This window comes from Phyllostomus discolor, chromosome 5, assembly GCF_004126475.2.
Source record: "Phyllostomus discolor isolate MPI-MPIP mPhyDis1 chromosome 5, mPhyDis1.pri.v3, whole genome shotgun sequence".
In the NCBI taxonomy this organism is placed as follows: Eukaryota; Metazoa; Chordata; class Mammalia; order Chiroptera; family Phyllostomidae; genus Phyllostomus; species Phyllostomus discolor.
The window spans coordinates 31,129,018-31,150,015 of record NC_040907.2 but is presented as its reverse complement, the minus strand read 5'-3'; the positions used below and the strand labels follow the sequence as shown (position 1 = coordinate 31,150,015).

Genomic DNA, 20,998 nt, shown 5'->3' with positions numbered 1-20,998 from the left:
GTATAACTTTAAAGAACAATGGTAAAATACACATAACATAAAATGTACTGTCTTAATTATTTTTAAGTGTATAGTTAAGTAGTGTAAGTATATTCACATTGTTGTATAACCAATCCCTGGAACTTTTTCATCTTGCAGAACTGAAACTCTATATCCATTAAACAACAACTTTCCGTCTTTTTTCCTCTAGATCCTGGCAATAACCATTCTACTGCCTGTTTCTGTTAGTTTGACTACTCTAGATACCTTAAATAAATGAAATCATATAGTATTTGTTTGTGTGTATGTGTGTGTGTGACTACCTTATTTCACTTAATCTAACTTTTTAAAAAAGATTATTTATTTTTAGAGAGGGGAAGGGAGGGAGAAAGAGAGGGAGAGAAATATCAGTATGTGGTTGCCTTTCATGTGCCTCCCACTGGGAACCTGGCCCATAACCCAGACATGTGCCTGACTGGGAATTGAACTTGCAACCTTTTGGTTCGCAGGCCAGCGCTCAGTCCACTGAGCCACACCAGCCAGGGCTGATGCACACAAGTCTTTAACTTTGATTAAGTTCAATATATCTATATTTTTTTTCCTTTGTAGCTTGTGCTGCTGCTGCTTCTGGTGTTATATCCAAGAAATCCTAGCCAAATTCAATATCATGAAGATTTTCCATAATGTTTTATTCTAAGCGTCATATAGTTTTAGCTCTTACATCTAGGTCTTTTTAATTTATATAAGTTAATTTTTGTATGTGGTGTAAGGTAAGCATCTAACTTTATTGTTTTGCACGTGGATATACAGTTTTCCCAGCACCACTCGTTGAAAAGACTGATCTCTCCCCACTGAATGGTCTTGGCACACTCTCAAACATTAATTGACCGTACATGCCAGGGTTATTAACTCATTTTAATTTGTATGCGTCAATTATCAATGTAGTTCTTTTTTGTTTATTGGTCACTTATATAATTTGCTTATATTATTACCTGTATTTTTTTAAGAAATCTTGGTTATAGTTCTTCATTATATGTGTTGCAGGTATTTTCTCTCTGCCTGTCTTTCACTTTTTGTTTTTGAAATTTATGTAGTTAGAGCTATCCATGTTTTCATTTGTAACTTGTGGATTTTATATTTTGTCTAAGAGATCCTTCCCACTGCAGGCTTTTGAAAATATTATGCTATATTTTTCCTAATGCTTTTAAGTCATATTTTATTGAATTTAAGATACCATTGATTATAAGAATCACCTGTTGCCAATTAAATTGTGACAATTCTTATTAGATATATTATTTTTACTTAAAGGGCTCTTATAGACTTGATTTGGTAGGCATAGCTTTTTATCATGTTATACTTTTGAAAAAAGGAAGATGTATCGAAAATAAATTGGCTAAAGCACTTTTAAATCCTTTTTACATTTGGAGTATAACTGTCTAGAATCTTTTTTCAGCTCAGAGGCTTTGATGTCATTGTGTTCCATACAACATTGCGCTTTTATCATCAAGACTGTGGTGATACATAATTTCTTAAAAAATGGCTGTCTTGTTGTAGCTAGGTATTTATTTAAGCACTGGTTTACAAGTTTAGTGCACATGGTATAGGTGCCTGGAAGTAATTTTAAAGCATTTCAATTTCAAGATATTGAAAGTCTTAGACATAATGAAATGTTGTAGACAGTTTTTATTTTTAATTCATCTTGAGTTTATTTCAGTGTTTGAAATGAAATATAGGCATTTAATTTTACTGTTAAAACATGGTTAGCTAATTGTCTAAATACGATTTTTAATGTTTTTTTCCCCCAAGTGGGTTGAAAGGTCACTTTTATTACCTGATTCCTGTTTGATCTGACACTTGAATAGACAGACCAATGGAATAAAATAGAAAACCCAGAAAAAGGCTACAATATATATGATATTCTAGTATGTGGTAAAGGTTTTATCTTAAATTAGATGAACCAGTCAAATGTTGGCATAACTAGGTAGCCATCTGAAACACTAATACATTTGAATTATATTTTTATACCTTACACCAGGATAAATTCCAACTGGATGTAAATGTTAACTACGAAAATTAAAATCATAAATGTTCTAGAGCAGCACATGGAGAAATAATTAAAAAATTAATACATAAAGTTCTCACTGTTATGTGTGTTAATTTATGGAAATAAAGAAGAGAGAGAGGTAGAGACAGGGAGAGAGATGAGAGAGAAACATCAATTGGTTGCCTCCTATACATGCCGTAACTGGGCATTGAACCTGCAGCCTAGGTATGTGCCTTGACTGGGAATTGAACTTACACACTTTCAATGTTTGGGGCCATGCTCCAACCAATTAAGACACACTGGCCAGGGCTGTTTGTTTTTCTTAAATGTGCTTTTCTTTTATTTTCAAATACCCTTCAGTTGCTTTTCTTTGTACACCTATTTTTATTTATTTTTAATTGAATTTGTTTTAAAAATCACATGGCACAAACTCTAAAGGTATAAAAGTTATTCAGTGAAAATCATTTACACTCTTCTGATGCAGTTTTCTTCCCTGGGGGCAACCAATATTTAACAGTTTCTTATGTATCCTTCTAGCGATTCTTATGTGCATAGATAAGCAACTATATGTATGTGTTTGTGCTAGCATATGTGTGTGTATTATAGATTATATATCAATTATCTATTATTTATTTACTTTAAGATAGAAGGCCACTTGAGTGTGAGTTCAATGATGGCAGGGGTTTATGTTCTTTTTATCGATTTGTGCACTGCTGTGTCCTCATTGCCTCATTGCCTAGTATTCTACATGGTGCATAGTACACACTTTTGTACAATGTTATTTTTCTTGTATCTTAGTGATTTGTAGACTCTTTTATATCTATGCTATGAATTATATTTTCCAAACTTGCATTTTTTAAAGCTAACTTGTGACAATTTTTGCAACATAGAAATAGTTCATTTTGTTGTTTACTGTTTTAATTTCTGACTTCTGTTTCTTTTATTATTTTAAAAAGCCTCTCTGCACTCCTATATTATGAATAAAATTTTCATTTTAAATTACCTTTATAATTTTACTACTTATACTTAAATATTTAATCCATCTGGAATTCATTTTTTTAGATGGCTACTCATTTGTACTAGCAACATTTATTATAGTTAATATTTTTCTCACTAACTGGAAATGTCACCTTTATACTGAATTTTCCTAAGTATTTTAGTCTGTTTCTAGACTTTATTCTATTGCACTGATCTGCCTATTCATATACCAGTACACACTGATAAAATAATTTAATTATTGTGGCTCTATTTTAATATCTGGTTAGTCTAGTTCTCTATCATTATTCTTCCTTTTGTGTTTATGAGATGAGAGAGAGAGAGAGCGCGAGAGAGCAAGTGTTTTTGATGAGATTAACATTTGAATCAGGAGATAGAGCAAAGCAGATTGCCCTTCCTAATATGGGTTGCCCTCATCCAATCGTTTGACAACCTGAATAGAACAAAAAGGCTGACCCTGCTATGATTAAAAGGGAACTTCTCCTGTCTAATTGCTTGAGATGGGACATTGGTATTTTCCTGCCTTTTGATTGGAACTGAAATATGGGCTCTTTGTGGGCCTTGAGCCTGCCGCCTATTGGACTGGAACTTACACCATTGGCTCTCCTGGTTCTCAGGCCTTTGGACTCAGACTGGAACTACACCTCTGGCTTCCTGGGTCTCCAGCTTGCTAACTGCAGATCTTGGGACTTCTCAGCAACCATAATCGTGTGAGCCAATTTCTTACAGTAAATCTTTTTCTATCTGTGTATATCTTTTTGGTTTTGTTTTCTGGGGAACTATAATACATATAGTGATAAAAGTATTTTTCTCTTTTGATCTCTTAGTAAAGTGAATTATAGTAGTAGGTACTCTAATAGTGAGCCATCCTTGCATTCTTGGTGTATTATTCTTTAATGTGCTGCTAACTTCTTTTTGCTGGGCTGTTTTTGCCTTGATATTTGTGAAAATAGCATTGAATGGTGTGTGGTTTTCACTTTCATGCTTTTGTTGTTAGGTTTTGGTAGCAATGTTATACTTGTTTCATAAAAATAAATCTGAAGATTTTTTCCTCCCTATGCTTTGGCAGGATTGAAATAATGTTGGAATAATTTATTCTTTAAATACGTGATGGAATTCTCTTGTGAATTGCTTGACCATTTACTTTGGAAACATTTCCTATTCTTCTAGGGTAATTTTTTTGTTTCTTCTAAGTCAATTTTGGTAAATTATTTTTACTAGAAAATTGTTTCTTATAGGTTTTCTAATATACTTGCTTTGACCATTAAAAATTAGTTTGTCATTTTGTTTAAGTCCCTTTCATATTAGTTGCAACTCTTGGAGTGTGCACTGTGCTATTGTTTTGTCTGCTGGTTCTTTTTTATAGTTTTTCATTTCTTCTGTGATTTATAATTTTTTATTGAAAGCCTATCTGCCCTGGCTGGTGTGGTTCAATTGGTTGGGCACTGACCTGCAAAACAAAGGGTCAGCTTGTTTGATTCTGATCAAGGGCGCATGACTGGGTTGTAGGTTCTGTCCCCAGTTGGGGCATGTGCACAAGGCAAACAATTGATGTTTCTCTCTCATGTGAATGTTTATCTCCCTCTCTTTCCTCCTCCCTTCCTCTCTATCTAAAAGTAAATAAAATCTTTTTTAAAATGCCTGTCATCGGGGCAAATGTTTTTCCTTGGAGTTCTTGTGTTCTGGATTGTGGTTGTGTCCCAAGACATTGGTCTCACATTGCCTCTGCTGGGGTCATGCATGTTCTGGAGCTGAACTTAATGGCTTTTATTTTTATTTCTTGGCTCAGGCTTTCTGTACAGTGTTTGTAGTATAAATCTCAGTCCTGAACCTGATCCTCGTACTAGTTCCTCATTTAAAGTGATAGAGTCTAGCATTATCCCACTGTGAGTGTCCATTACAAAATAGGAGAACGCTAGTTCGTGGTATTTTTTGAAGTAATTAGTTAATATGATGGTGAGAACATTATCACTGGGAAAGAGAGGGACAGGTCTATTTATTTTTTTCTCATATGTAATAGTCTGATACAAGGATCAGTAAACTACAGGTCTTGTACCAAATCCAGCCTGCTACTTGTTTTTGTAAATAAAGTTTATTGGAATACATCTACACCTATTTGTTAATGTGTGGTCTGTGGTTGATTTTGTGTTACAATGACATAGTTGAGTAGTTGCAACGGTAACCATGTTGGCCCTCAGAACCTAAGATATTTAGTATCTAACCCCTCTACAGGAAAAGTTAGCCAGCCTCTGGTCTAATACCTATAGTGCACAAATAGAGGATGGTTAGTTTTCATCTGTGATTACAAAGTACAGGTGATTATAGAGCTTTAAAAGTCAAATTAAAGAAAAAGTATAGTTCATGGCAATAAAAGGAAATATTTGACTTCCTATGTGGGAGATCTGAATTATGCAGATAATTTAAGAACTTTTAGGTAGCAAAAGAAAGACTGGTTGATGGATGACTTCACACTGAGAAATTTCAATTTATGCTGTTGCTTATTTGTATTCCTTTAAAAACTTCAGTTTAGAATGTAGGACCTTCTGGCCATTAATTTTTAAAAAGTATTTTATTTATTTATTTTTTTAGGGGGACAAGAAGGGAGGGAGAAAAAGAGGAACATTGATGTGCAAGAGAAACATCTATCGGCTGTCTCTCGCTTGTGCCTGGACCAGGAATCAAATTGTTGACCTTTTGGTTCATAGGCAGGTGCTCAGTGCCCTGAGCCACCCCAGCCAGGGCTGGTGATTAATTTTTAAGACTAGACCTTAGTTATGTTATTTGTTCAATATACACTATTCTTCAGTTAGTACTGAAGCCGGGCTTTCAATAAGTAACAGACTATTAGCCTATACTGCAGGGGTATCCAACCATTTGGCACTTTTGGGCCACACTGGAGTTGTCTTGGGCTACACATTAAATATACAAACACTAATGAGAACCAATGAGCAAAAAAAAGGTCTGTGCAGAATTTTCATGGTATCCACCACCACAGATAAGCAAAAAAGTCCTCACATTATAACCCTAATTATTCAGCAGCGCTTTCAATAATCTTTTAAAATCACCAAGCAGGCCCCAAGTTCATGATCACTAATATAGAAAATGTACATATCTAAGTTATAAAACTTAGTATAAAACTGAGTAATGTTTTAAGTAAATTTACAATTTTGTATTGGGCCACATTCATAGCCATCCTGGGCTACATGTGGCCTGCAGGGTTTGGACACCCCTGCTATACTGTATGAAGGATGAAAAACCAAACTAGTAAAGTCCTCGTGATCTTTTTATTTTTATTTTTTATTTATTTTTATATATTTTAAAGATTTTATTTATTTATTTTTAGGGGGGGGAGAGAGAGAGAAAGAGAGAGAGAGAAACATCAATGTGTGGTTGCTGGGGGCCATGGCCTGCAACCCAGACCTGTGCCCTGACTGGGAATCGAACCTGCGATACTTGGTTTGCAGCCCGAGCTCAATCCACTGAGCTACACCAGTCAGGGGGTATTTTTTATTTATTTTTTAAAAAGATTTTACGTATTCATTTTTAGAGAGAAGGGAAGAGAAGGAGAGAAATATCAATGGTTGCTTCTCCTGCACCCCATACTGGGGACCTGGCCCGCAACCTAGGCATGTGCCCTGATTGGGAATTGAACTGGTGACCCTTTGATTCGGAGCCCGTGCTCAATCCACTGAGCTACACCAGGCAGGGCTGATCTTTTTATTTTTTAATTTTCACCCGAGGATATGTTTTATTGATTTTTTTAGAGAGAGAAGCATTGATGCAAGAGAGAAGCATCGATTGGTTGCCTCCCATGTGCACTCCTATTGCGGATCAAGCCCACAGCCTAGGTCTGTGCCCTGACTGGGAACAAACCTGCAGTGTTTTGGTGCATGGGTCGACACTCCAACCAACAGCCACCTGGTGAGGGGCTCACGATCTCTATTGTACACTGCGTGGGTCAGTAGTCCCATGAATTATAATTAGAATAATTTGTCATTTTCTTTACCAAAAAATATTTTAAAAAATTGTCTCATCATAAGTAATCTTATTTAGTTGTATAGCTGTAAAAATATCTGTTTGAGCCCTGGCCAGTGTGGCTCACTTGGTTGGAGTGTTGTCCCATAAACCAAAGGTCACAGGTTTGATCCCAATCAGGGCACATACCTGGGTTGTGGAGTCTGCCCATGAATGGGGCATGTGCCAGGGGTTGTTTGGCAATGTCTGGAGATATGTTTGGTTGTCATAACTGAGTAGGGGGTGCTACTGGCATTTAGTGGGTAGGGGTCAGGGATGTTGCTAACCATCCTACAAAGGACAGGAGAGCTCCCCACAACAAAATATTTCTGGCCCAAAATGTCAATAGTGTTAAGGTTATAAATTCCTATTCTATAAGCATTAGAAAAGTTGAATATATTTTATAACCTCTATTACTGAATTTGGGAAAATATACTTTTAAAAACCAAAAGAGTTGATTTACATTTAAAACCACTTGTGAGTTTCATATATTTTCTTTTGTTAATTGTTTTTATTTTTTAAAATCATAATACAGGGATTAGGGTAATTTCATTGTTTCTAGGAGAATGACTTGAAATATTTTGGATGTTAGTGAAATTTATTTAGGGAAGAACTGAGTTGTGGGTAAATGGAGGTGGCATGAGTGGTGTGTACACTTGTAGAGTAAGAGAAAAATTTAAAACCAAATGGCCTCAGCCTTTCACCCTCAGGTAAATGGAAAATATACTCAGCACCAGGCTAGCAGTGGCTAAAAACCTGTTTAATGTTTCAAATTAAGAGTGCTTCTGTTGGTATACAGTAGAAATAATAGAAGGCTCTTTCTTTTTATATCAGTGCTTGTTTTGTTTGGAAGTATGATTGGAAGGAAACTTTCTAGGAAGATAATTGTTCAAATCTCTTGAGATAACTCAACTACTCTTTTTTTTTTTTAAGATTTTATTTATTTATTTTTAGGGAGAGAAGAAGGGAAGGAGAAGGAGAGAAACATCGATTGGTTGCCCCACAAATGCCCCAAACTGTGGACCTGGCCTGCAACCCAGGCATGTTCCCTGACTGGGAATTGAACTGGGACCTTATGGTTCACAGGCTGGTGCTCAGTCTACTGAGCCACACCAGCCAGGGCTCAACTATTCTCTATTACCCAATGAGATCTCTCTGTATTTTAGCTCTCTAGCTTCGTTGGCTTTTCCATTTCCTATACTATTCTTAAAATTCCCCTGTCTATTTTATACCTACCAATTATGCTTCTTAATCTCTGCAGTTTATCCCTCATTCTTCCCCTTTCCCCTCCCAACTGATACCCATACAAATAATCTCCATATCTATGACTCTGTTCCTGTTCTGCTTGTTTGCTTAGTTTGTTTTTTTAGATGCAGTTATTGATAATTGTGAATTTGTTGCCATTTTAGTGTTCATAGTTTTGATCTTCTTTTTCTTAAATAAGTCCCTTTAACATTTTACATAATAATGGTTTGATGATGATGAACTCCTTTAGTTTTACCTTATCTGCAAAGCACTTTATCTGCCCTTCCATTCTAAATGATAGCTTTGCTGGGTAAAGTAATCTAGGTTGTAGGTCCTTGCTTTTCATTACTTTGAATACTTCTTGCCAGTCCCTTCTAGCCTGCAAAGTTTGTTTTGAGAAATCAGCTGACAGCCTTATGGGACCTCCTTTGTAGGTAACTGTCTCCTTTTCTTTTGCTGCTTTTAAGATTCTCTCTTTATTTTTAGCCTTTGGCATTTTAATTATGATGTGTCTTCGTGTGGTCCTCTTTGGGTCCAACTTGTTTGGGACTCTGTGCTTCCTGGACTTGTATGTCTATTTCCTTCCTTAAATTAGGGAAGTTTTCTTTTCTTATTTTTTCAAATAAGTTTTTAATTTCTTGCTCTTTTTCTTCTCCTTCTGGAACCCTTATGATTCGGATGTTGGTTTGTTTTGAGATGTTCCAGAGGCTCCTTTAGTGTATCCTAGTTTTTTAAATTCTTTTTTCTTCTTGCTATTCTGATTGAATACTTTTTTCTTCCTTATGTTCCAAATTGTTGTTGATTTGATTTGGAATGTAAGTCCTGAGAGCTTTGTGGCCCTTGAAGAGGAGTCTCCTGAGAATCCTGCAGTTTATTCTGCTGCTCAACCCCCACTGGTTTTTACAGCCGGGGATTATGGGGATTTATCTCCCTGGCTCTGGAACCCTGGGCTGGGTGGTCTGGTTTGGAGCTGGGATCCCTTGCTCTGGAGGTAACCCTCACAATTTTTATCCACCACACGTGAGTGTGGGACTGCCCACCCCACCACCTCTTTATGTTACTCCATGTCTCCGTGCCTCTCGCATCTCTCTGCGCCTCTCCATGCGTTACCATGTCTCTGCTCCTCCTACCCATCTGGATGAATGTGGCTTCTTTAAAAATCCTTGGTTGTCAGACTTTCATACAGCTTGATTTCCCCACGAATCTGGGTAATATTTGTTTTGTAGTCTAGTTATAATTTTTGCTGTAGATATGTGAGGAGCTGAAGTATGTTTACCTATGCCTCCATCTTGACTGGAAATTGTAAACTATTCTTCATTTCAGTTAGTGTATCATTTCTGACTGGTTCTTTTTTATGGTTCCCGTGTCTTTTTTAATACTGTTGAAGTTCTCACTAAGTTCATTGAGCATTCTTACAACCATTGTTTTGAACTCTGCTTCTAGTAGATGAGTAATAATTTGGATACTTATGGAACCTATAGAAAGAAATGATGGAGCTCAGAAGACAGTCAGTTTAAGAGCCATTAACATAAAGTAACAAGAGTCATAGGTATGAATGAGATTATATACGGACTGTAAATAGACAGCATAAAAGAAGGCATGGAACCAGGCATTAAGGAACTCCAGTATTTAAGGGTTGAGTAGAGGAAGGAAGAGCTGACAAAGGAGCCTGAGTAGGAGTAGAAAGAAAGGTAAGAGAACCAGTATGTGTATGTGTATCTGTGTTAGTGAGTGAAAGAGGGAGACTTGATGAAATTTTAACCTAAAATGAGCACAAAGTTTGTGTTCTTTTCACTGTACCCTGCATAACAATGTCTACCTTGTGGTGTTGGAAGGATCAAATGACACATATAGAGTACCTTGTACAATGCCTAGTTCATCAAGCAAATAGTAGCTTTTGTTATCTTTGATATTATTTTCTCTATTTTAGTTTTATACAACATTTCAAATTTGATCTCACATCAAATCACTCTTTTTTAGATGTGATTTCATTTTTTTTTTTTATTTGAGAGAGAGAGAGGAAGGGAGAGAGAGAACAAGTGAGAGAGATTTGTTCACTTATTTATATATTCATTGGCTGATTCTTGAATGTGCCCTGACTGGGGATGGAACCCACAACCTCAGCATAACGGGACAATGCTGTAACCAACTAAGCTACCCTGCCAGGGCAGATCTGATTTCATTTTTATTTATTTATTTAAAAGACTTTATTTATTTTTAGAGAGGGGAAGGGAGGGAAAAAGAGAGGGAGAGAAACATCCGTATGTTGCTTCTCACATTCCCCCAACCAGGGACCTGGCCCACAACCCAGGCATATGCCCTGATTGGGAATTGAACCAGTGACCTTTTAGTTCACAGCTGTTGCTCAGTCCACTGAGCTGCACCAGTCAGGGCTATTTTTATCTTTTTAAAAATTGATTTTAGAGAGAGAGAGAAACATTTATTTGTCATTGGTTGATTCCTGTTTGTGCTCTGACCAGGACTGAACCCGTAACCGTGGCATGTCAGGATGATGCTCTTACCAACTGAGCTACCTGGCCAGGGCTGATTTCATTTTTGATGGTGATGTGAAATCAGATGCCTTCTTGTTTACCATTATCATATTTTTCATATCATGATTGTTCCCCCTTTTTACCTCATGTATACCATGAACAGACTTTATCAGAACTATGATACATTTTATGGCTTGTTTACATGTTTGTCTTTTTCTGTCAGATCAAAATTCCCTGTGTTTTTCATCTCTTATCTTTAGTACTAACACAAACTCTACCAGTAAAAGGGAACTTACTAAATATGTGTTGCATAAGGGAAAAAAAAATACAGCCTTGGCTGGTGTGGCTCAGTGGATTGAATGCCTGCCTGTGAACCAAAAGGTTGCCGGTTCAATTCCCAGTTAAAGCACATGCCTGGGGTTGTGAGTCAGGTCCTTGGTTGGGGGTGTGTGAGAGGCAACCACACATTGATGTTTCTCTCCCTCTCTCCCTTCCTTCCACCTTCTCTAAAAATAAAGAAAGGAAAGAAGGAAGGAAAGAAAAAAAAAGAAAAGAAAAAAAAGAGAAAAGAAAAACACACATATAAAAAATACATTGAGAAAGACTCTGCAGCTAGAATCTTGGCTCTGCCACCTACAGTACTTTTTGACTTAAGGAAATTACTTGACTTTTGAGTTCTGGTTTCCTCATCTGCAAAATGAATATAATAATAGTATTGTTAACCGTAAAACAAAAGTTGACTAGGTATTCTGTCACCAAAAGGGATTTATTCAGGAAAAAGACAGGACTGAAGTTTGGTACATGCAGATGTGATGAGCCATGTGCACAAACTGAACCAGACAGAGATGGAAGGTGCACTTTACAGCGGGGAGGAGGAAGTTAAGGGGAGGAGCCGTTACAATCATAAAGCTATGTTGTAAACATACATAGAGTACTTTCAGAGGCCTCTTAGGATGATATAAAGTGTGAAAGGTCCTTCACAGGCCCTACCTCCTCCCACAGGCCCTCCAGATTTCTGTCCATATTAAGTCTCTGCCATAAATTTAATAGTACCTATAGTACGGAGTTGTTGAGGAGATATAATGAGCTAGTATATATAAAGTACTTAAAATAATGTCCAGCACATAATATACCCTATGTGAGGACTAGTTGTTACTTCTATTATGTATGCAGTTAAGATATGTTGAGTTCTTTGTGCTACATACTGTGTTAACAATCTGTATATATTATCTTTTTATATTACCACAACAGTTCTATGAATAGTTACACTTCCATTATATAAATGAGGAAACTGAGGTTCAAAAATGTTTAGGCGTTGACTAGTGTGGCTCAGTGGGTTGGGTGTCGTCCAGCAAACCAAAAGGTCACTGGTTTGATTCCCAGTCAGGGCTCATGCCTGGATTGCGGGCCAGGTCCCTGGTTGGGGGTAGTATAAGTGGCAACTGATGGTTGTTTCACACATCAGTATTTCTCTCCCTCTCTTTCTTCCTTCCTTCCCCTCTCGCTAAAATAAATAAATAAATAAGATCTTCTAAAAAAAGTTTAGTATTTTGCCAAATATATCACAAGTAAATGGTATAGCTAAGATTTGAATTCATATATACCTAATTGATAAATGGAATAATACATCTAAGTTTGATCCAATATACAAGAAAGAGATTATTTTATTAACTTTTATACATTTATGTTATATTCTTTTTTAAAAAGATTTTATTTATTTATTTTTAGACAGAGGGGAAGGGAGGGAGAAAGAGAAACATCAATGTGTGGTTGATTTTTGTGTGACTCTTACTGGGGACATGGCCTGCAACCAAGGCAAGTATCCTGACTGGGAAATGAACCGATGACCCTTTGGTTCACAGGCCAGTGCTCAATCCATTGAGTCACATCAGCTAGGGCTTTATGCTATATTCTTGGACTGCATAATGCATATAGCATACCAAAAATATAGTGCTCATATATATATGTACATACATATATACACCTTATATATGTATAGTATTTATATTCCAAAAATATATATGTGGGATTCAACCTGATTCAGTTTGTGTGACAAGTATGTAACTAGTTATATAAGATAAAGGCTTAAGTTCTCACTTTTCCCCCTGGTATGTTTGTCCTAAATTAACAGCGCTATGTCTGGAAATGCCAAGCTATAAGAAACAGTAAAGTTATAAACCAAAAGAGCCAGATAGCTGCCATCTGCTTGGGCCTGAACAATTGATTTATTCACATTCATGGTTATACATTCATTATTTAGTGCCATGGAGTTTGTCATGCAAACCCCAAATCTACAGCAGTATTAACAGTTGTGGTATAAGGAAAGTAAGTGGAACATTTTGGTATGTGAGTGTGATTTTATTCTGGGATGTTTTATTTTGTGTTTGGGCAGGTAAAGATTTTGTGTTCTCTGTAGCCTTCTCTTCTTTGAGAAGTAAGGTTCTGGATCTTGAAATTCTGGTGTTCCTGCAGTGATGTCAGTGTCCCAGTTGACTACAATTTTTTAGCCTCTCAAACTATAACTTGTGAAATTTGCAAGAGAGTGAATTTTTTCTCTTTTAAATGTGGTCATGTTGCAATCTGAATCTACAAATACTCATGGATTTTTCCCAGATTGTCTGTTTTTACTTTATGGCTGTTCTTTGTCTGTCTCTGTATACTTCTTTGAGACCTCACTATAAAAGCTGTTTTCATTAATACCAGGTGGTCCCGTGCTAACAACATGTAATTACTATGTGCATGTTTTAATAACCAGAAAAGAGTTAAGCTCTATGTTTTGGAGGAAGCTTTTTGTAAGATGACTTAGGAACTGGACAGTGAGGATGATGTGAGGATAATACATATTTTGTGTGAGGGTGAGGGTTAGGAGAAAAGAAAGCCTATTAGCATTTCTGACATATCAGTTTCCAGTTTTTGCTCTGACTGAGGTGTCAGTTTATACCAAGGCCATTTGGGAAACAAAATAGAGTTCTGAACCACATCAACTTCAAAACATCCATGAGCAAGATGTGGGGTGTGTGTGTGTGTCTGTCTGTCTCCTTGTCTGTCTCCTCATATCAAGCCCGAAATTTTAGAATTAAACTGCCCCAGGTAGTCAGAGAATTGAGGTAACCCTCAAAATCAAGAATGGCATTGAGGAAGAATGATATAGATAAAACCCTTAATTGTACAGAATTACTCTGGCATAAAAGCAGTGTTATGTAGGAATTGAGCATATATTTAACCATCGGGGAAATGTTTTCAGTGTCCGAAACAGTCAAGGAGAGAGTATGGACAGAGAAGACTAGAGCAGCAAGGACTGAGCCTTGAGAAGTACCTTTATTTGGAGAGAGTGGAGAAGAAGAAAAATGGAGATAAGCAGCAGTCAGAGTAGATTCCTAAAGATCAGGAAGCTGCCATACCTACCAAACAAATTCAGAGGGGCTGGCACTGTGTTACAGAAGTTTCTGAGACAAAGGAATAAAGAAGAAAAAAAAATTCCCTCCTCACCTCCCATCCCCACTTTTCAAGGAGTTTAGCATTGAAAAGCTTGGCAAGAAAAGAGGATAGCACTCCAGTGCTTCTTAGAACTCTGCACCTTACAAATGGGCTTTGTTGCATATCCTTACTGTGTCAAAATGGCTTCTTGCTAAATTTCCTATTGTTTTTCTTGTTGCATTTATCTGGTTTTGTAAACTCTTTGAGGTACAAGGGGTTTCAGAAAGGAAACTCTAATGGGGAGGATCAGTGTTTTGGGGTATGTGAAACGTGTTTTAAAGGAGACTCTGCATTTGTGTTACATGTAACTTAAGGCTCATCACAACAGTGTCTGATGGTAGCTTTTGGCCATATTCAGTACATGTAATATTTTTTTCTAGAGCTGATATGGCAAGTTGGGCTGCTAATTAGTAAAGAATTTTGCAGTTGTCTCTCTGGGCTGAGCTCAGGACTAGGTGGCATCAAGGGATAATTTATCAGGTAGCAAATTTTACTGTGTGCATATTGTTATGCGTCAATACCTCCCAAGATCCTTTACTTGAATTGACAATCCAGCTGGTAAAACAAAAACTGGAAGTGTGTGAGTTGTGTGGACAACTTGGATTCACTCAGTACATAGAAGTATTTCTGTAAATATGATACATATGAAGGCATGTGAAAGATCTTACAAAAAGCTGATTCAGGCTCTGGCTGGGGTGGCTCAATGGTTGGAGTGTTGTCCTGTAACTGAAGTGTTGCAGGTTCGATCCTGGATCCGGGTGCTTGTGGGAGGCAACCAATCCATGTTTCTCTCACATCGATATTTCTTTATCCCTTCCTCTCTCTCCAAAAAGCAATGAAAAAATGTCCTCAGATGAGGATAAAAATATATATTTTTTAAAGCTTATTCTAGGCTGTATTATTTTGCAGTGAGGAGAGTGAGAGTGTTGGTTGCTTCCCCTTTGCGATCTCATAGCACTCTGCTTTTTCTATTCCAGCATAAACATTGGGATTATTTGCTATCTTAATCATTTATTTATTTATGCAGCTGGTATTTAGTTAATTCTTATGAGGTATAGGACTTTGAGCTAGATGCTTGGGATAGAAAAATAAATAAAATCCTGCCATAAAAGAGCTCTTTGCTTAGGGTGGAAGACAGGAAATGTTATTTAAAACAGTATTTGCTAAAGATGAGCCTTTAGCAAGAGCCTAAAATTGCTCAATACATAGCTGCTAAATGTGTGAAAGTATGCATAAAGTGCTAAGGAACAGAACACTGGGCACCAGTACAATCTTTATTGAAGGGGTCTAAAAAGACCTCCCAGAGACGTTCACCTTTGAGTTTTCTTGAAGGAGAAGAGAGCTTGTCTGGTGCACAAGCAGGGAAGTGCATTTCAAGCAAGAGGAAAAGCATGTTTGGAAACCCAGGAATGTGAGCATGGAGTAGTCTAGGAATAGTGAGAACAGGGGTTTGTTTCAAGTCTGGTGTGTACATGTAAGGGATGGCAAGCCTGTGATGACTCTGCAACGGTGGGCAGGGACCAGAAAATGAAAGATTTTTGTCTTGGTTCAGAGTCCCTGGAGCTTTGTTTCTTCATTTCATTAGTTCTTTTTTTCCTCCCCCAAATCAGCTTTTTGTTTGTTTAGTCTCTCTATTGTTTCTTTGTTTTCTATGTCATTAATTTTTGCTTTTGTCTTTATTTTTTTGTTTTGTTTTAATGATTTTATTTATTTATTTTTAGCAAGATGGGAAGGGAAAGAGAAATAGAGGGAGAAAAACATCAGTGTGTGGTTGCCTCTCGTGCTCCCTGTATGGGGGACCTGGCTTGCAACCCAGGCATGTGCCCTGATCAAGATCCGAACCCGAGACCCTTTGGTTCATAGGCCCGCGCTTAACCCACTGAGTCACACCAGCCAGGGCTCTTTATTATCTAGCATCAGGGCTCTTTGTTTTCTAGCATCTTTATTTGAACTCTAACTCATTTTTTAATCTTTTGCAAATCAGGATTGTCTTTGGCAGTAAGTTACAGAAACCTGAACATAGTGGCTCATTCAAGTAAGAGATTACTTTTTCTTTTTTTTTAATATATTTTATTGATTATGCTATTACAGTTGTCCCATTTCCCCCTTCACTCCCCTCCACCCTGTGCCCCCTCTCCCACCCACATTCCCCCCCTTTAGCCCATGTCCATGTGTCATACTTATGAGTTCTTTAGCTTCTACATTTCCCGTACTATTCTTGCCCTCCCCCTATCTATTTTCAACCTACATTCTATGCTACTTATTCTCTATACCTTTTCCCCCTCTCTCCTCCTCCCACCCCTACTGCTAGCCCCCTCATGTGCCCTCCATTTCTGTGGTTCTGTTCCTATTCTAGTTGTTTACTTAGTTTCTTTTGGTTTTGCTTTAGGTGTGGTTGTTAATAATTGTGAGTTTGCTGTCCTTTTACTATACATGTCTTTTCTTTATCTTCTTTTCTTAGATAAGTCCCTTTAGCATTTCATAAAGTAAGGGCTTGGTGATGATGAACTCCTTTAATTTGACCTTATCTGAAAAGCACTTTATCTTCTCTTCCATTCTAAATGAGAGCTTTGCTGGATAGAGCAATCTGGGATGTAGGTCCTTGTCTTTCATGACTTGGAATATTTCTTTCCAGCCCCTTCTTGCCTGTAAGGTCTCTTTGGAGAAATCAGCTGACAGTCTGATAGGAACTCCTTTGTAGGTTACTGTCCCCTTATCTCTTGCTGCTTCTAGGATTCTCTCCTTCGTTTTTACCTTGGCTAATGTAATTATGATGTGCCTTGGTGTGTTTCTTCTTGGGTCCAACTTCTTTGGGGCTCTCTGCGCTCCTTGGATTTCTTGGAAGACTGTTCCGTTTGCCAGTTTGGGGAAGTTCTCCTTTATTATTTGTTCAAATAACTTTTCCACTTGTTGGTCCTCCTCTTCTGGTACCCCTATAATTCAGATGTTCGAACGTTTAAAGGTGTCCTCGATGGTCTTAAGCTTTTCTTCGATTTTTTGAATTCTTATTTCATCATGCTTTCCTGCTTGGTTGATTCTATCTTCCTTCTGGTCCACTGTGTTGTTTTGAGACTCAGATTCCTTCCTTTCACAATTGGCTCTCCTCCGTATGTCTTCCTGCATCCCTTTTATGGTAATCTGCATTTTTTCATGTAATTTGCATCCAAAACCCACCAGTTCCGTGAGCTTCCTGATCACCAGTGTTTTGAACTGTGCATCTGATAGATTGGCTATTTCTTGGTCACTCAAAAGGATGAGTCCTGGGGGACTGATCTGTTCTGCTGGAAACATGTCTTATGTCTTTCCCTGTCTCTCCTATTATTTTATTTATTTATTTATTTTTTCTCCGGTCTGGTCGCTCTTGTTACGGTGGGGGGCGGAGCCTTAGGTGTTCACTGGGGCTGGGCGCCCCAGTCGCTAGATTGTGACGTTATATGTGGGGGCAGGGGAGGGAGCGGGGACAGGAGGGATCAATGGCGACCCTTCTGTTCTCCTGGGCTCAGACAATTCCCTGGGCTTCTGGGCCGTGAGCTCTGCCCTGGTCCACAATCGCTGCCCCACTGATTCCCCCAGCTACTGCTTGCTACTCAGGGATCACCGCTGCACCGCTGTGCTCTTGTGTCCCATATTGCTGTCGCACCGATTTTGCGCCAAATTTCTCCCGACCTACGCGCGCCTGCGACCCGCGCCAGCCCTGCGCCCGCTCGCTCGGCTCGTCGTCCCCTACCAGTCTGGATGTACGGGTCTACTTCAACTTCTTGGCTGTCCGACTTCCATTTAGATAAATCCTCTGATAGTTCTGATATTATGACTGCAAATCATTGTTGTAAATTATTGTGGTTCTGTTCTTGGTTGTGCGAGGAGGTACGGTGCGTCCACCTATATGAGATTACTTTTTCTCAAAAAATCTTGAGAAATTCATGTGCTGTGCATCTGCTGAGGGAAGTCATCAACAATCCAATCTTTTTCCAGCTTCCTGTGTCTGTAGTGTGTGGCTTTCGTCCTTTTTTTTTTTTTTTTTTTTTTTTTACAAGATAGCTACTTTTTTGATGCAAACACCACCTATCTATAAAAAGGGGGAAAGATAAAGGACAATTTCACCAGGAAACCAGTAGCATTCTCAAAATTCCCACCTACAAATTCCCACTTAATCTTGTCAGTAGAACTCAGTCATCTGGTCTACTCTAGCTGCAAGGAAAATTGCTGGATTGTCATCTAAGATGTTGGGCAAAGAATTAGTATTGTCCACTATTCTTGTTTTTAATTATCTTTTCATTATTGATTTCTCATTTTATTTCATAGTGCTCTAGGAATGTAGTTCAAAAACCACATTAATTCTTTGAAAGTTTTTGAGAATTTCCTTATGATGCATTTTGGTATTTTTTTTCATGTATACTTGAAAAATAAAATAAAATAAAATCTTTCTTTGTTGGGGTAGGATTAGATCAAGCATTTCAATTTTATTAATATGTACCATATCCATACTCATTTCTGCTTGAGCTTTTACTTTCTAAGAAGTAGGTTAAATATCCCATGAAGCCTGGCTGGTGGCTCATTTGGTTGGGTCATTGTCCTGTACACCAGAAGATTGTGGGTTTGTTTGATCCTAGGTCGGCACATACCTAGGCTGTGGGTTTGATCCCTGGGCTGGGTGCTTATGGGAGGCAGCCAATTGATGTTTCTCTCTTTTTCTCTCTCTAAAATAAATAAATATATCCTCAGGTGAGGAGAAGGGAGGGAGGAAAGAAGGGAGAGAAACATCGATGGGTTGCCACTCACATGCCCTCAGTGGGGGACCTGGCTGACAACCCAGGAAAGTTCCCTGACTAGGAATCCAACTGGCGGCCTTTTGGTCAGAGGGATGACGCCTAATTCCCTGAGGCACACCAGTCAGGGCTCTGAACTTTATTTTAAAAGATATTTAAAGATATCAATCTCTTGGGAATCCTCTTAGTAGTAGTAGTAGTAACAATGATCTCTGTTTAGGGGACAAACTTAAGCTGAACTAGGCCTTTCCTTTACCCTGAGAATCTAAGCACATTTGAGGGCTAATTAATTTTTGTGGTTTTGATAACTTGGAATGAAGATCCTCCTGCATTTAGGCAGGTTCTCCACATTTTGTGGACCCTATATTTGATGGTACTTTTTTCTTCCTTTATTCTATACTTTAGAATAGAGTATATTCTTTAGAATAGAGTATATTTTAAGGTATAGAGTATAGTCTATTCTATACTTAAAAAAAAAAATCTCCCAGCCGGGGTACATGCCTGGGTTGCAGGCCATAATCCCCAGCAACCGCACATTGATGTTTGTTTCTTTCTCTCTCTCTCCCTCCCTCCCCTCTCTAAAAATAAATAAATAAAATCTAAAAAAAAAAAAAAAAAAAAAAAACAAAAAAAAACTAGGCCTCCTGGTACTTACCACAGGCTGTGTTCTTACACCGCCTGTACAGAAAGAGGAGGCAGAGTAAACCCACCCCATATACACCTCAGCCCAGACCCTTTGCCTAGTCTGTATTATGATGGGGGAACATGGAGAAAAAGAAAAAAAAGTCTATCCAAATCTATTCATCCTTTGAGATTTCACCAAAGTTCCATGAGGTTTTCCCCTACGTGCTCATCCCAGCAACATCTATATAAAATACCTCTTGTGCTATATTTTATTCTTTTACAAAATTTTTAAGGTTTTATTTATTTATTTTTAGAGAGGGAAGGGAGGGAGAAAGAGAGATAAATATCAATGTGTGGTTGCTGGGGGCTGTGGCCTGCAACCCAGGCACGTGCCCTGACTAGGAATCGAACCTGCGATGCTTTGGTTTGCAGCCTGTGCTCAATCCACTGAGCTATGCCAGCCAGGGCATATGTTTTATTCTTTATTCTCTTTCTTATCTGACTAGCCATATAGCTTATTGTTTGTCTTTTTCTACACCATAAACCCTAGAACACTTTGACCAAATCTTATACTACTTTTCTGTTTCCATTCTCCTTCCATCCTCTGCCACCAAAAAAAGAAAAAGAAAAACACTCTTTCCTACCACTCACCCCCAAAGAAGTCACCTGCATAAATAAATGATTCACTGGCTCTTAAAAATTATATTAGAAGTATCATTTAACTGTTGTTGTTTTTACTGTGCCCTTATGATGTTCCAGGCCTCCTAGGCACTGTAAGACCAGAATGAATATTAATATACAAGTACTTCCTGTTCTCAAGATGCTTTATAGCCCAGTGAGAAGATATTTGTATAGAGAACTATGTGGTGAGTGGTATACTGGTGTAATGAATGTTGTTCTGATGTAGTATAAAGAAGGAAATCACAAATAATTTCCAGAGAGAATCAAGGAAGGCTTCAGCAAGGATGGACTATTTGAGTGTGGCTCGAAAGATATGGTAAGTAGAATTTGAGAAGCTAGAAGAAAGGAGAAGAATATTTTATGCAGATGAAAGACAAATACAATGAGTTATGAATATGTTCATCATCTTGTGCTCTTGCTTAAGGAAGTAGGGTTCTTTCTGATTAGTTTGAAACACAGATTGTTTATCCCTGAATTTCACACATTGTTTTAATGTCAAACTCTTAAAGCAGACATTTTGTTAAGAACTCACAGTGATAATTTTCAGGTGATGGAAAAAGAAAGAAGAGTGACTTTCAGAAGGCAGAGAGTTCTTATTAAAACACAGATGTCTTCTGTAAATAGAGTTGGAAAAATACTGTCAGTGTGTTCTTTGTATATAAATGTCTCTTTTAACTTAT

General features: G+C 37.8%; 1 protein-coding gene and 1 non-coding gene across 5 annotated transcripts in view; both read left to right on the top strand.

The window, feature by feature from the left end:
- TESK2 (testis associated actin remodelling kinase 2) overlaps window positions 1-20,998 on the top strand; it is a 117,121-nt gene that overhangs the window by 30,377 nt on the left and 65,746 nt on the right. Inside the window, exon 1 of one of the 4 annotated variants that reach the window (XM_036025963.1) lies at window positions 3,707-3,729. The exons of the other annotated variants lie outside the window; for them this stretch is intronic. The gene's annotated coding sequence lies outside the window, so the exon portion shown is untranslated. Of the gene's footprint in view, window positions 1-3,706; window positions 3,730-20,998 lie in introns of those variants that run through there. 4 annotated transcript variants of the gene reach the window in all.
- On the top strand, window positions 19,652-19,782 carry LOC114498321. Its single transcript, XR_003684751.1, has one exon. It is a non-coding gene; the product is annotated as a small nucleolar RNA SNORA51 (small nucleolar RNA).